The 15,589-nt window shown below is 46.6% G+C and overlaps 1 long non-coding RNA gene across 1 annotated transcript in view; it reads left to right on the forward strand.

Moving 5' to 3' along the window:
• Nucleotides 1–15,589, forward strand: part of LOC119390761 (uncharacterized) — a 32,710-nt gene that overhangs the window by 16,481 nt on the left and 640 nt on the right. The window contains exons 2-5 of the long non-coding RNA XR_007415876.1: nucleotides 10,672–10,877; nucleotides 10,943–10,983; nucleotides 13,895–13,947; nucleotides 14,219–14,319. This is a non-coding gene — a long non-coding RNA (uncharacterized LOC119390761). The remainder of the gene's footprint in view (nucleotides 1–10,671; nucleotides 10,878–10,942; nucleotides 10,984–13,894; nucleotides 13,948–14,218; nucleotides 14,320–15,589) is intronic.

Consider the following 15,589-nt stretch of genomic DNA (forward strand, 5'->3'; position numbering starts at 1 on the left):
AATGCACCCCGAGTGTTCGTATAATCGTCATCGCAGTGAAAAAAAACTAGCAAAATGGCAAAATTGTCTCCCGTGTTGATTCCTGACGGCTCAGCCGTTCAGTGCACAAGGATGACATGATTAAACCGCCCTTAAATATTTTTTACTCAAATGCATTCAATCTTGGGATTCACGTGCTAAAACCATCATGCAATATGAGCCACGGAGCAGTTCGTTATTGCACATTTCTTTTGATCACCTGGAGCTTTTACTATGCGCCTAAACTTAACCCACCGTCTTCTTGAACTTCGCCCCAGTCTAAATGCGGCGACCATGGCCGGGAATCGAGGCCGCATCCTTTAGCTTAGCAGAGCGGCAACTTAGCTGGCAACCTATCAGGACGCATGTCCCGCTGAAGCTTATGGATTGCAGAGAGGAGCGTAGCGCGAAACTTTTTCAGGGGGTAGGGGTGGAAGCTTGAACCTATAGGCTTAAGGTGTGAGTACCCAGTGCACATGCTTAAATCTATGTGGTGCTAAGCTTTAATAAAATAGCTTTTGCTCCGGCGTTTGCATGCCATAGAACTTTCTGAAGGTTTGTTGCATATGCAGTCGTGAATATATGAAACACAGGGAGAAAATTACACACTTGGACTGCATCCTAAATCGGCAAAGCAAAATACGAAATTGGTAATTATGCGATTGCAAAAGATTGTTTCGGTCCTTCACCAAGAGAGTAACGGAAATCGTACCGACATCAAGCGTAGTGGCAAAAAAAAGAAATAACCTCTTATAGCTAGCACTAACTTGTTCGTAGTTCAAATGTCCTTGACAATATGTGCTCAGCGGCGTGACGCACGAGTTGATCCTGTGTACGTATGCGCACACACTGGCGCCGTGAAGACGCTCGGCAAGCGAGAATGGCTCGAGCGTCACTTAGTTATGAAAGCCCGAAGGTGGAGGAGACAGTCGCAAGGATGAGGCTGATAACCGTAGGCAGCGGCAAAACAAGTTCCCGCATAAGAGCTAGCCATGTGTCTAAGTGGCCGGCAGCATGGCAGCTTCGGTTTTCGGGTGTATAGAGAGGGGGAGTGAGACGATCAATGCAGGGCTGCTGTCGAGAAAGACAGCCACTGGACAAATGAGGGGAAAAGGCGCACGCCTTCTAAGGAAGTTTCGATTGGAGCGGAAAACATCGGTAAAGGTGGCGATAGCAAAGCAGGCGATCGGTAAAGCACTAGGGTACGGATTTGGGCTGGTTGGTGCATGACTTCACGTAGAAAACAGCGCTACGAGACGGGACAAAGAAAGGGCACAAACACGGCGCTGACTATCAACCACATTTGGTTGATAGTCAGCGCCGTGTTTGTGCCCTTTCTTTGTCCCGTCTCGTAGCGCTGTTTTCTACGGTAAAGCACGAGTTCCTGCCGGAGTGACGCTCTTCCCCCCTCCTCTCTCTCTGTCCACTCTACGAGCAGTGTACGAGCTGTATGGACATCTCGCACAGTGCTCACGTAAAAAGGTGTGTTTTCAGTTTCACTGTGACGAAGTTGAGGCCTGGAAAGGTAGGTTCATTAGACAAGCATGTGCCAGCCTCTGTGGACCTTTTGCATGAACCTATAGTAGATCTATGTGGTCCGCATGCATCAGTCCACTGTTGTGAGCATAACTGTTACGTGTAATAAAATAAACGTTAATTTTATCCTTTTTCGTTCAAATGTTCCTGCATCTGTCCGCGAACAACAACGATGAAAGAAGAATACCGGTGCCTCAATATTCAGTGCATCTCCAATCATTTTGCATGTCCGGCGTTCTAATGCAATTGGTATGCCGCTTCCTCTTTAAATCAACCTCACATGCTTTACAGAATTCTCATCTGCACCCTCGCGCTTCAGCATATCGCACAGTAATTTCGTTACAGGTTTTCGTAAGCTGCATGATATCTAAAGCCGCTGTCCGTGTTGGTACAATCAGCTATTGAAGTCTGCGTGCACTAAGTGCTAAGGTAGTGCCTCACAAACATCACTACTCGTTTCAACTGATTCTGCAGTTTTCTAAAAACAGTGCTCTGAGACCCGCTTCAGCACCTTTAATGTGATACCTCAGTTGCAGTTGCCGAGATACAGTTTACCATATCTTTATCTTCATTGCATTCGCAGTAAGACTAATCTACATTACCTGCAAATTGTGCGCCCCAGGCTCAATATTTTCTCTCTTATGGCGCTAGGTAACTGTGCCCTATGCGCGATGTCCAAGGTTACACCGGTAGATGCGGTCCCGTTCTGTTTTACCAAAGATATTATGAAAAAATCACCGGGGTCCTGATGCATTCGCCTAAGACGACTTGAAGGCGAAAGCCGTTTTTTTTATGCTGTGTCATGCACTGAGTGACAAGAAAAAGTCCCCGCCCCCGTCTGAAATTTGTTCTGCACCTCCCTGGTTGTGCACTGTTTCCGTGTTCGGCCCACCTGTGACCAAGCGACGATGTCGTGTGATGGCGCCAGGACGTGACGTCATTGTGATGTCGCAAATTTTAGCAGCATGTGACGTCATACGGTGTCGTCATCACGCGATGACGATTTTTTGCGTGACTCGTGTAGACGCCGACTGCCGCGGGACGCCGACGGTCCATTGTCGAGTTTGATGGCGCAGTTTTCACCAGATAGATTTCATAACATGTACCCGATGCAGGCACGGGCGTTAGTGCCTCTCGAAAATAGACTTTTCATTTCTGATAACACAACAAGTATCTTCATTATTTTTTTTCCATATATCAATGTAGGGTACATTTGATTCTTGATAAGGCTGTGAGAAAGTGCAGGCACGACTGTGCTTTGAGTGGCATTAAAATCCAGCAGAGCATTTAAGACAGTTGTATACTGCCGTGTGTTTCGTTGTTACTGTCTTGTTCTACAAACAGGCCATGCAGGTACAGCGTAATTGCTCAGGCCTTTTAGCTCCTTATTCATAAAGGGACAATATCAGTATGCTATTGGCGGCGAGATCGACAGGCAGCAGCGTCACCCCGTTAGAATGGATACGGCTTTCGTGCGGTGTGCGGAAGTGTAAGGGGCTGCTGTTTTCACGTCGTGATTCTGTGTTCCGTATCCGCAGAAAACTCTTCGTTTTCGATGATGACGTTTTGTTCGGTGCCACAATGCCGTGCATACTGCACAGAGCCAGGGATAAACTTCCATTTCTATCCCACCGACGCGGAACGTCGTCGAGTTTGGCTCTTTAGGCTTCCAAGTACGCGATAGTGTCTTGAAAACACGTCCACGTTTTTCGCGCAGTTTTCATGATAATGGAATGCCAACTCGCCCAACAGTACATTCTTCTACGCGATAGTGTGCAGCAAGCACTTCGACGACGGTTCATACAAGCGTACGCGGACGTGAAAGGATGGTAAGTAGTGAGCGATAACTTCGGTAGTCTATGCATTTGTGTTTGTTGCTGCTGTGCACTATGAGCGTGAAGATGGTTGCAGTAATCGAATGCACGGGGAATCGAATGCACGGGTACCAGTGATGATTACCCTGTGCTTTAACTGTCATACACTTCGGCGAATTGAGAATCAATCGAGAAAGAAGAAGAGAACAGTTCAGTGTTCCGCAAGGTAAATACGAGCACCGAAACGCGGCAAGTGTGTATGCATGATCTGGTGCGTAGAAAACTATTGTTTTGGGAGCCCTGACTCGCCACGTAAGTGATGAAATTCAATAATGGTTCCCGCTGCAATGACCTCGTCGTCTTCAACGGGACACCTGACACCGTCCTCACATGGTTAAGAATGGTGCTCAAAGGCAAGGGCACTGGAACGAAAAAGAGAACGCATATTAGCCTCAGGACACGTTAAAAGGCGACAAGCGCATATTGTGCGGTCGCATCAAGCAAATGCTTTCGCATCGATGCATTTGCGAAATATAGCGATTCACGTTACGAATTTCCGTTGCAAAAAGCATAAGCATAGATTTTGACAGGTTGCTCACCGTCGTCGTCAACTTCCATCGTAAGTTCGCGAAATACAAACATCGCATAAATGCTGCTGAAGTGGCCACATCTGACCGGCATCCACACTTCGGTGTTTCGTTCCGTTCACCGCTAGGCGCCGACTCTGTTCGATGTCGCGGAATGAATTTTACTTTGAGCTCCGAGTCAGTTATCTGTGATAGCAATGGTTTTTGCGAGTAGGTCAAACTCTCAACTTGAAGCAGGGCGAAAAAAGCGATGGCAAAGACTAGGAACGAGCACAACAGGCCAGCTGTGATAGCAATGGTTTTTGCGAGTAGGTCAAACTCTAAACTTGAAGCAGGGCAAAAAAGCGATGGCAAAGACTAGGAACGAGCACAACAGGCCAGCGCCTGCATCGCGCTGCTTCAAGTTAGTCACGGTGAATTTACTTCATGGCTTTGTTACGTCTTCGTTTAGTAGGGGCTTCCTTTTCTCTTACAATAAAACGTACCACTATTATCGCGTTAGCGTAAAGAACGGTAGACCTGCTCGAAAATATGTTGACTAGGCGCTCACTGCTAATGACACGAGGACGGTGTTTACCATACTTCTGTTGGGTAAATATATACTTTATTTTTATTGGGAATTTCGGAGCTGCCCGACACATTGTTTAGCCGGCGGTACAAGAATAAAGGTCTACGAAGTATGCTTGTGATGCTGTGAAAACAGGTACAAGCAGCGTGAAGGCGAAGGAGCAGCGTCATCGATAGCTTCATGAATACATGGGATAGCTGTATATATGTCTGAGTTAACGTTCGTGAAGCCTTCGGCTCGAGTTAGCAGCATGTCAGCGATCTAAAGACGCCGTTGTGCGTTCTCTCATTGTGGCTCGAACATTCGGACATTAAACGCCGACTAAAGGAACGTATTTAGTCATCACCGTCATTGGAGATTTGTGCTTGCGAACAACAACTTTTCATGGTCGCGGCCTTTTGTTCACAGCTTGAGAAATTCACGGAGCCCATAGACGCACGAGCACTTCAGCATCAATCACGACGCTAACGACGCAGCAGCTCGTTCACCAAACAAAAACCTTTTTTTTGCGTCTGTCACATGCTTATAACGGCGAGAGCGCGGCTGACGAAGACAGCCCTGGTGAGAAGCTGTTCGATTCAGTGCGCGACCTCCGTTGCTCACCGACAAATGTATTATCGAACGCGTGCGTCATGAGGGTGGCGGGGGAGTCCGTCGCTTCGTTTCTCAGAACCCTATGACATTCCAAGTAATATGCATGCTAGGATTGCTATTCTTTAGAGCTAGTGGTAAAATTCCATTTGCTAATGCCGTGTCTACACAGTCTACAACGCGCAAACGCACATACATTCATACATACACACATGGACATCTACAACAAGAAGGACAAAGAGATATCATTTTTCTACTTGCAAAAACAACGCAAAACATTTTGATAATGAAGCCAAAAAGCACAGGCGAAATATAGCAGTCTTAATCTTGAATCCCAAAGAACAAGGTAAGCCCAAATGAAAATGTATCTAAAGAAACTTGCTGCGGGTAGGAGCCTAACCACCCTTCCGCATTACGCCTGCATTGCTCTACATTGCTCTACGCCTCCATTGCTTGCTGTTCGCACGTGTGTCTGTGTATGCGTACAGCATCTATGGCATGATCGTATGGCCCGTGCGCCACTATGGGTATAAGCGACCGCCGCTTATACCCATAGTGGCGCACAAACCAAATTCGTTTTCAAGCTAGTTCGAGGTTCAATACGTGAATATTATAAGCAGAGGTGGGTGGACGAATGGAAAAATACTTTATTGAGGTCCATTAGGTCGCGCTAGTTTCCAAGTCCGAAGCGGGCGGCTCCCACGTTGAGACCGATAGGCCTAGCCTTTGGACCGCTTCGCTGGCCCGCTGGACTGTCCTCTTCTTACGTGAGACTGCGTAGAGCTGCGTCCCACCGCTCTTCAGTATTGTCCTTGTCGCTGTTAAGCGGAGCAACGCCAGAGCTTAGGACTAAGATCTGCGGGGTCATTACATTTATCGCATGTTGAAGGAGTAGAGAGCTCCGGATAGATCTTGTTGATTATAATAGCGGGTTCGGATAGGTTCATGTTTGTAAGAACCTTAGTGTAATGGCCTTACCTCTGTTTATTTTGCGGTGCGGAACCGAGTAGTAAAAGCTGGCATACTACGTTAAGGCACAGAACATTTGTGAGTCGAGACACCCACTATGCAGTGAATGTCAAGGGAAACTATAGATACCCTTTTTTGTTAGTCGCAGCCCGTGAAAGGACAGATTATATAAATCAAGAAAAAAACAGACATAGGGGAAGCTTTTAGTCTTGTGAATAGAAGTTAGGGCGTAAAAACAGAGAAAACATTTGTGTCGAATGAGAACCATAATAAAGCCAAGCGAACCAAGGAAAGTTCAGTAACAATGTACTTCATCCAGCGCCATGGATGTTCACATCTAGCGTAATGTTTCACAATAGTAGTGGTGAGCGCTGAAGCTGGCTAGCACAGCTTGTGTAAGTTCTAGTACACATAAATATTCAACAAGCAAAGTGCGCGGAAATTGCGCCATGATAACCTATTATGACGAGAGCATCACGCGCGGTAAGCGAAGACGCTGGATGGTATTGCTCATGCGACCAGTTGTTTTTCCAAATGTTCTATTTTATTTCTTGCTCTTAAACTGGACAATATTAAGTAAATTACTGTACTCTTTCTTTAGTCCTCATTGCCTATTGGCTCAAATATGACAGCGAGCCTCAAGAGATGTCTAATCCCATGGCTTCAAGTCTGCCCGTTTATAGATTGTTCATATGTGTGAATATGAATTAATGGCAGCACGGGAAATGAGCCCGGAGGAAACGCGAGGTGAACGAGTAAAGTAGACGTCACGGCCTTCTTGACATCACTGGAACGATGGAGCCCAAGGAGGTCTACGCCTAATACACTCCAGCCCTAATTGAATGCGTCTTGGTGCTCAGCAATGCTGATATCTTTGCCGACAGACGCTGCCCACCATTCGTCTATCTTGAACCTGCCACCCCTTAATGGCAGGACGTTATCACTTCGCGTTAGTGGCAGCACCCCTTAAATGCACGCCGCCACCAGCAAACAAGGTCTGGGTTGACAACCGCATAAGAATCGAAGCTTCGGGAAGTCGTGAAGGTGCCTCATAGAAGGAATTTACGCACACACGTGCTTACGAAAAGGAGTAGGCGCAGTTAAAAGCCGTTGACTTCCAGCCAGTTTTACTTACATGAACAAACGAATGTAGATGACGTGGGAAAGCAGAGCTAAAGAACGCAAATGAATTGTTAAGCGAGCATAGGCGTGCGCACAGGGGGGTCAGGGGGGGCGGCCGCCCCCCCTAATCATCTAAGAGGGGGGGCGCAAAATCCGACCCGTACATTGATCCTTCTAGTCACCTAAGAGGGGGGGGCGCAAAATCTTCCCCATACATTGACTTCGTAGGGTGGGGGGCGCTGCGATGAACCTTTGCCCCCCCTAATGGGGAACCCTGCGCACGCCTATGGCGAGGACATCAACTGGCGTGGGTAAAATGCGCGTTCACATTTGCCTATAACCTGGAGAGGCGTAAGTGTATATGTGTTTCCTTCTTCAAGGAGGTACTAAAACCGATTGGAATCCAGCACTATTCAGCTCAGGCTCTCTCTTTTTCGAAGCGAGCGGGTGTTCTGAATAGCTCCCAAATGACAGCTATGATCGGCCGAATATCCCAGAGATTAAACCATCACGGTTACGAGTACGCTTATGAAGCTAATTGATCACATCTGTAGGAAAGACGCGTCGCTTCGATTACGAGACGCTGCGAGGCGCACTTGAATAATTTCAGCACGCATGCTTCGGCATTTGGCAAGTAGGGTTGTGTCTTGAGGCTTCTTATGCTTGGTCATTGAACGTACCGCGAGAAAAGCTGAACCTTTTTTGTCTGAAGTAAGGCTAGTGTACTACATAGCGTGCTGTGTTTGAAATGAGCTAACAGTTGTAATTTTCCCACCGAGCACGACCACCGCCTCGCAAATGGATTGTCCGAGCAGAAGGGATTGACAGAGCCGGGAAGGGAGAGTATTCGTAAGCGACGTCACACATCCCGCGCGCACGTGTTAGAACAGGTCGATGCGAGATAGCGTTCGTCAACGAATTGCTTTTTGTGGTCGAGCGCTCAAATGTCGGCGCTGCCGTCGTGTTCTAAAGATATTCAGGAATCATATGCGACGATGGCTCTCTCGCACCTTTCTTCGCTATTTAAAGGTTGAAACACCTCCACTATAGAACAGGCCGCTTTCCGTCTGCCTGCATATATGCTATCAATGAAGTTATGCAGTTATGTTGTCGATTTGTAGGTTTGTGCTGCTACGCTAGGGGAAAACACACAACAAATGGCTTTCAAGGAAAAAGAGGAATGTATTATAATACAGACATAATATGAATGGTCCTGAAGCCACAGTTGTGGCAAGGGACTTTCCTTGTTGAGGCAGCTGCTTGTGTCGCACAAGGAATCAATTTACGAAGGCGTCCGTACGGTGCATGTCTTCGCATGCACCAGCCATATGTGCTGCTTGTAGGACATTTGACGCGATAGCGTTAGAGAGCTCGTGTCGCAGCAATGTAAACACTAAAATCTTCGGTCCCATTGAGGATCGAACTCGGGCCGTTTGGTGGCAAGCAGATGTCCTACCACAATCCACGATGTTACTTGCAGCTGCTTCGAAAAAAACTACATAAATGCCATGTAGTGGAAAGAGGTCCTTAAAGCATTTTGTTCGGCAGCTGTCACGACAAAAAGGAGCCCATTCGGCGATTTGTAGGCGCATTGGGCGAGGCCGTCAAATTACGTCGAAAAAGGCCGGGATAGTGCAGCCATCGCCTCTAAAAACACACACGAACTTTCAAATAGCTCTAAAAATGGACAACTATGCCTATCTAGCGGAAAATTATCAGTCAACGCCTGCTTAAGCTAGCGTGGATCAAGCAAATAGCAAACGCTAAATAATGTGCTGCCATCTCTGTGAGGATGTTCCAAGTTGCAGGGGCATAAGCTATAGTCGTCGACCGCATAAATAAAGCCGATTGCACCGCTTCTTCGCCTGCAGGTTCTAGAAATGTACGTTGTACCAAAATGACCTACGACATGCTGCGCACACTGTGGCATTACTCCTAGCAGCATACGCATGTCATTATCAACATCTGGAGCTAACAGGAGTGCGATCGCCCCCGAAATCGCCATAAAATTTCGAAATTCGCCGTATTGCTAAATAATCATGTTATACTAAGCCCTTAGAACTACGCCAGGTACCCTGACCCACTGGAGGAAGTAGGCCTTAATGGTAACCACTTCTAGAAGGGCTTCCTCGGCAGCCTTCGTCGTTGCTTTTTCAAAGTCGCTTATAATATCATTGGAGACAGTGTTAATCCTAGCAATGCTCACTGGTGTCTCAGCAATAGGAAGAGTTTCGCGAAAACCACCCGACGTTTCCGTGCCACGAAAGCGCCAGCACCAAAGACACGAACGGTCGAGACTAGGACAACACGACCATCACGTACCGGCAGGTGTACCTTGGGTGCGTGGTCAATGGTTGCGCCCTTAAAGAATGTGCTACGCATCGCACGTAACTTATATATATTATAATATATTATAATTATATATATATATATATTATATATATATATATATATATATATATTATATATATATATATTATATATATATATCAGTATAAACCTACATGCGCCTTCATAAGAACAGCTGTGTATTTTGTCGACCTTTCGACGGGAGCCCCGTCTTCTTCAGAATTCAAGCCTTGAAGAAGACGGGGCTCCCGTCGAAACATCGTCAAAATAAACAGTTGTTTTATGAAGGCGCATCTACGTTTATACTTGTAACCTTGCGGCAACCGAAGTTACTCTTCCTCATTTAAGCCTGAATATATATTTAGCGCTCTCCAGCTGCTTCCAGTGGGTCGTCCTCTTCGGCTGCTGAAAGAACGCTGCTCGCGCTGACAGTCCGTGCTGTGCAAACTGTCCGCCAGTGCCTATTGTCGCTGAGTGCCGTCAAATCAACGCTATATATATATATATATGCTCATGACCTACCCGTTCTCAGTCATGCGCTATCTACGCATCGCCGCGGGTTTTCAATTCCATGACGTCAGCAACTTAGTCATATTTACGTGGTAAGCGAACTGCGCATTGTTTTCCGTTTCTAAAGTTTAGCGCAGCTACACCTGAGTGACGGGTCCCCTTTCGCGTCAAGATGGTCTAGTCAAGCGAAGTAAAGCGAAGTTCCGCATTCTAGGCGAAAAACTACGTGCGTAGCTTTGTTTACTTTTCTGACCTTTCAAAAAGCTGGTACGGTTTTATGTATTTCACAGCATTGGAGAGAATACGAACAACTAAAAATACCGAATATTTATTCCTTCCTTCGCCAGATAATTCATTAGACGTCGCAATTACGATCGCCATCGTGCGGCTATTCTGAAAGACTTATGGTGAACAATGGTAAATTCCGAAGCAGTTTACAAGAAGAATGCCAATGTGGCCTGTCTCGTGAACGGATGCTTGAACAGCCTCTCGAGCATTGGAAAAGAAGTCGCGTAAACTAGTAAAGAAGATTTTATTAAATTCAAGGTAAGCTGAAAAATCACCAGGCTGTGTTTTGCAAAAATGTCTGCTTGTTGCAACCCTGCAGGAAATTCTCTGCAACCGGTTCCCTGCAAGGAACACAGGCCCGTATTCACAACGACATCTGATGCCTAGAGATGTTTGTCAGATAAAATTTCAGCCAATCCGGACGATGGACATATTATTAAATAGTTAAGGAGAAATTCCAAAAAAAAGTTCTTACGGAAGAGAAGCTTTGTGAATTCGTCCCCTGCTGTATATGCGGAAGAAAAGGTGAGTCTTTTTTTTTTCGTTGATGCTATTCCTGTAGTATTACCTAACAACAATGTGTATTTCAGGACATGTCTATAAGCCATTTTAGGTAAGCTGAAAATTCAAGGTAAGCTGCAATTTTGCGCTTGTAGAAGATAGCGCGCAAAAAATTTCTAATTGGAAGCTGTATGTTTTGCCGTTGTTTACCTATGTAACCATAAAATAGAAGACAAAAACACCGGGCCCCGCAAAGCACGCAGCACAGTCACAGCGTATGCAGGAGTGGCCTTAGGGCCCCCTGTACTCGCCCAGCCAAGTACAGTTGCGCAGTACCTAGTTTGCCATAATTCATGATCATTTTGCGAATAAGCGACGTACCCAGTGCATGTTTGTAAGTCTGGAACTACACGTACAGTCGTGATCAATAAGACAGGGAACACTGGAGTTACCTTTTAAAGGGCGTAGCGGCTAAAGCTGTTGACAAGCGGAAAGGTGTTCATAACAATAAATGCTGAAACGCAAGGGTATGTCTCGCAATTTCAGTACCTGACAATCATAACGGTATATTACAGGTAATCGTTGATTAGACATAAATTCGGTGCTCCCTCTCTTATTGCTCACGACTCTACTCTTCCAAACGCACGTGTATTTGTGGCGCGCCTCGCGAGGTATGGCGGATTCCACCCACACGTCACACGCGCCGGCGCGAGCGACTCCATGTAGTTCGAAACATAGACTGATTCGAAACATAGACTTAGATAATTCGAAATATAGATAATTCGAAACATAGACTTGACCACTCTCCCTCAGTCGAGCTTGTGCCAGATAAAGCCGTACCGCACCACGTGCAGCGCACATAGCTGCTATATGCGCAACGCGTCGTGCACCACCGGATGCGCAGCGACGCGAGACGCGCGAGCCCTTAAAGTGCTGCTTCAACATGCCACTCTCCAGAAGAGAGCTGCTGAGAGTTGGTAGTGCATCATTGCCGCAACACCTCAGCAGAGTTAGAACAACGCTCCTCAGCAGGGCGTAGCCAGGGGAGGGGGGGTTCAACCCCCCCCCTTCAGTTTTGCTTGTGTATATTACACGCACACATACAAACGCACGCAAGAACATACATAAAGTATGGTTGAACCCCCCCCCCCCCCGAAAAGAATTTCTGGCTACCCTGCTCCTCAGGTGTTTTTGCAACCATTCACATTAAATGCAGTCTCACAAACTCATTCACGAAGAACGTAGACATTGGTGATCAGTAATCTTGGTTTCACTGAACATTGTTTCTGTAGTTTGATGGGTTGAATGAGAATGGACATGTTTTTAGGCGTGCGACAAGTTTTAAGTTTAGTCAATGAGAAAACCCACCCAAGCGTCCGTATGTCTATCCGTCTGGCACGGAAGGCAAATCGCTGTAAATAAATTCGTAATGAGAAACGTACGTTGGCGGTGGTGAGTTTCGAATGTACGACACAGAAGCCGAGTGTGCCTCCCTCTGGCTAAGCGCTGCGGCTCGTGGCATGTTAATATTCTGAGCCACATGAAGTGTTGTACCGACGGAGCTGCAGCACGGTGCTGTAGAAAGCAATAAACATGAACAAAGACGCCGTGCCGATGCCTCTTGACAAAGGCAATTCAGAGAAGCCATCGCGCGACAGGCGTTGTGAATGGAAGCGGGAGATTCTGGATGTCATTGGAAACAAGGAGCGCACAACTCGCCCCTCGTCCTCTCACGATGGTCTCGTTTCTGTCTTGCGCTACGCGTTTCTATTTAATGATCCCCGACGGTGTTTCTCGCAAATATAGCAATCACAGTGGCCCAACGACGTCGACGGAGCTAGGGAATTGTAGAAAAAAGTAAGGCGTCGTTTAGACAACTCCCAGGGGAGTTCTCTGTAGTACTCGTTTTGCACGATAAGCAGCGCAACGCTGCGCTTGAAGAAAGATTGAAGTATTGCCAGCTGAAAATTTGAGATGTGCCGGCAGTGTAATAGTTGTCACACCGTCACTGCTGATCACTCGAGCCCGATCAGGGTCGAACTTCTCCACAATGATTGGTTCTCTTCCGCAGCTTTCGTAAAGGGAGCCAATTACGACCGCGAAATTCGATCCGCGTGAGGCGAGATCGCGATTGAAATTGACCGTGTGACAGCGGTATTACTTGTATCTAGCCACAAAAAAAGTCACAGTTTCGCCGCAAGGGCGAAGCAATGAATGCGATAGCAAGAAACTAATGCTATACGAAGTGAGGCTCGCCAATGGATACTCTCAGTTTGACAGCGCTTCCGTTGCAAGGGCGGCCGAAGCAGCGAAGGAAACTAGCGCGCTTCAAGTGTCGAGCTGTGACACTTGATAGTTCGCTCTCATCGTCTGTTTGTTCATTTAGCGGCGTCCCTTGAGCTCGGGTGACTTTCGTACGCTCCGTAACATGAGCGCGGACACCACGGTGAAAGCTTGAAACAACCCTCTTCCCCTGACCACCAGAAAACCGCGCGAGCAGACAGCGGAAGGGCAAGGTTCTCCCTGCGCAATAAGAAGAAGCGACCGAACTCGCCGACGAGTTTTAAATGCGCCCGTCGTGCTCCTAGCGCCATCTCGCTGGTAATGAAGAAACTCTTATAAGCGCCGGCCGTCTTTGAGTCCGTCCAGCGGTAAAGGGTATGTATATAACGCTCGCCGTTGGCTACGTGAAGGATCTGCGTTTGTGGCGTAGCGGTTAGCGCCAGTCGCTGCGGAGCAAGAGGTCCCTGGTTCGATTCCGCGCATCGGAAGCATTTTTCTGAATTCTTTTTCTTTGGGGCTTTTATGTATATACATACCTATACATATACGGTGCATGACGGCGACGGCGACGGCAAAATTCAGCCGAGACTGTCCATATAATTGCTATCGCAATAAAAGCATTCTGTGTTTACGAGCGGAGGAAGCAGAGAACTGTCTACACTTACAGTTGCGGCTATGAATGTTCATATGTTCGCATGTGTTGAAGCGTTTGATGGTTGAAGCTGTATTTCTGCTAATTCTACATAACTTTAATTTAGGGACAGCCTTTGTCACATGCTGGTATGCCCAAGCTGAAATTAAGCGCTACATCGTAAGTCATGTTCCCATACTGTTGTTTTTACATGACGAACAATAACTAACTTATTTTTCTACTGCTTGGCGATATGTAATGCTGCTGTATTAACGCTGCAAGACTACTCAGTGACAAAAGATTGAAAGAAAGTTTTCATCACTAAATGGCATAAATGTCTGCCGTGCACGAGGATTGCATATTTGTATTTATGCAAACGTAAATGCAAGGACATTATTAGTACCTAACTTTGAGATGTTGGTCACTTCATTTGATTTCGTACAACACCCAGAGCTCCAACCGTGCTGCCACAAGCGGCTATCTGTCGCAAGGAAGAATGGAAGATGGTCAGAAGAAAGATGCTACTGCTGTTGGCAAACCCAGGATCGTCAAGTAAGATAACGAGCGTTTGAAAATACTCGCTTCGTAATGTTTAAATCGTATTTCAAGGAAAACGACTCCAGGTTTAAAAAGCGGTGCATTGCTCTTGACTGTTATGAAGTTGAGATATGTATACAGACAAGCAATATGGCGTTCCTTTCTTGTCAGTTGCCTAAAACAAGCATGCTCCCTTGCTATTCAGGGTCGCGAAAACCAGCCTTGAGTACGCGCCATATGTTACGGGTGATCTTAAATGCGTTTAAATAAAAGGGAACGCGTTAATCGGTTTTAGCGGCTATAGTTACGAAAGCCCTAGTGGATCTCATCATGGTTCACAGTCTTACTTATACTATCAATGTCGCCTTTCTATGAAGGATTTCAGAAACAATTCCGCATCACGCAGCCGCTTACTGGCATCTTAAACAAACACGTTGGTCTATTCATGGACGCGTTGAAGAACACTAACGATTTTCAATAAAGAGCTTCCCGCAAAACGACTCGCGTACCACAAATTTTTAGTGCTAGGAATCCGCGCAATACTTTTGTGAGTATGACTGACGCAAATGCACGGCCATACACTTTCCTATCGGTGATACAGTTTGAACCTCTGCTAGGCAATAGTGGTGACCACCTTTCATTCCGATATATGCGAAAGGTTAAACTATGTCCAGGTTGAAAGTGAAAATCCGTGAGCATACTCTGCATTGCGTAGCATGTAAGTGGGCACCGGGGACATCGGTAGTGATGGGCCGAACTTCTGGTTTTGACAGGCGGAAGCAGCAGCTTTGATGAGAAGAACGAACGGCAAGTTTGACGGGTTCATAAAACCGCTTGGAGAGCGCCTCAACAACGGTGAAGAGCGCTCCAACACTATCACTTGCAGTGAAAGCGTTAAACAGAGAAGTTTCGCGTCCGGAAGGAGGGGGCCACGTGTGGGGCCATGGCACATGTGCGAGTCACTACCGATGACCCCGGTGCCCCGGCTAAAGAAGTGCTTCACTACGCATTTCTGACAAGGAAATGTCTCTTAACATTTGATAACAATCTAATGCAGCTGGTTTATGCGATACTAATGATGCTGTTGCGTTTTTTCGTGGTTATTAGGCCTGTTTTTACTGAATGCTAATTATACATGTTCGCCTGCGCTTTGGAGCGTATGCTGAAAGTTATAGTGTTGTACGGGTTTAAGTCTTTTAGCACACTAATGTGTGATAACTAGGATCGGAACAGTATATATGACGTGTGTTGTTCTGCTGAATAAATGTTTGCTTGATGTCACGCA

This window comes from Rhipicephalus sanguineus, chromosome 4 (genome assembly GCF_013339695.2).
Source record: "Rhipicephalus sanguineus isolate Rsan-2018 chromosome 4, BIME_Rsan_1.4, whole genome shotgun sequence".
Classification (NCBI taxonomy): Eukaryota; Metazoa; Arthropoda; class Arachnida; order Ixodida; family Ixodidae; genus Rhipicephalus; species Rhipicephalus sanguineus.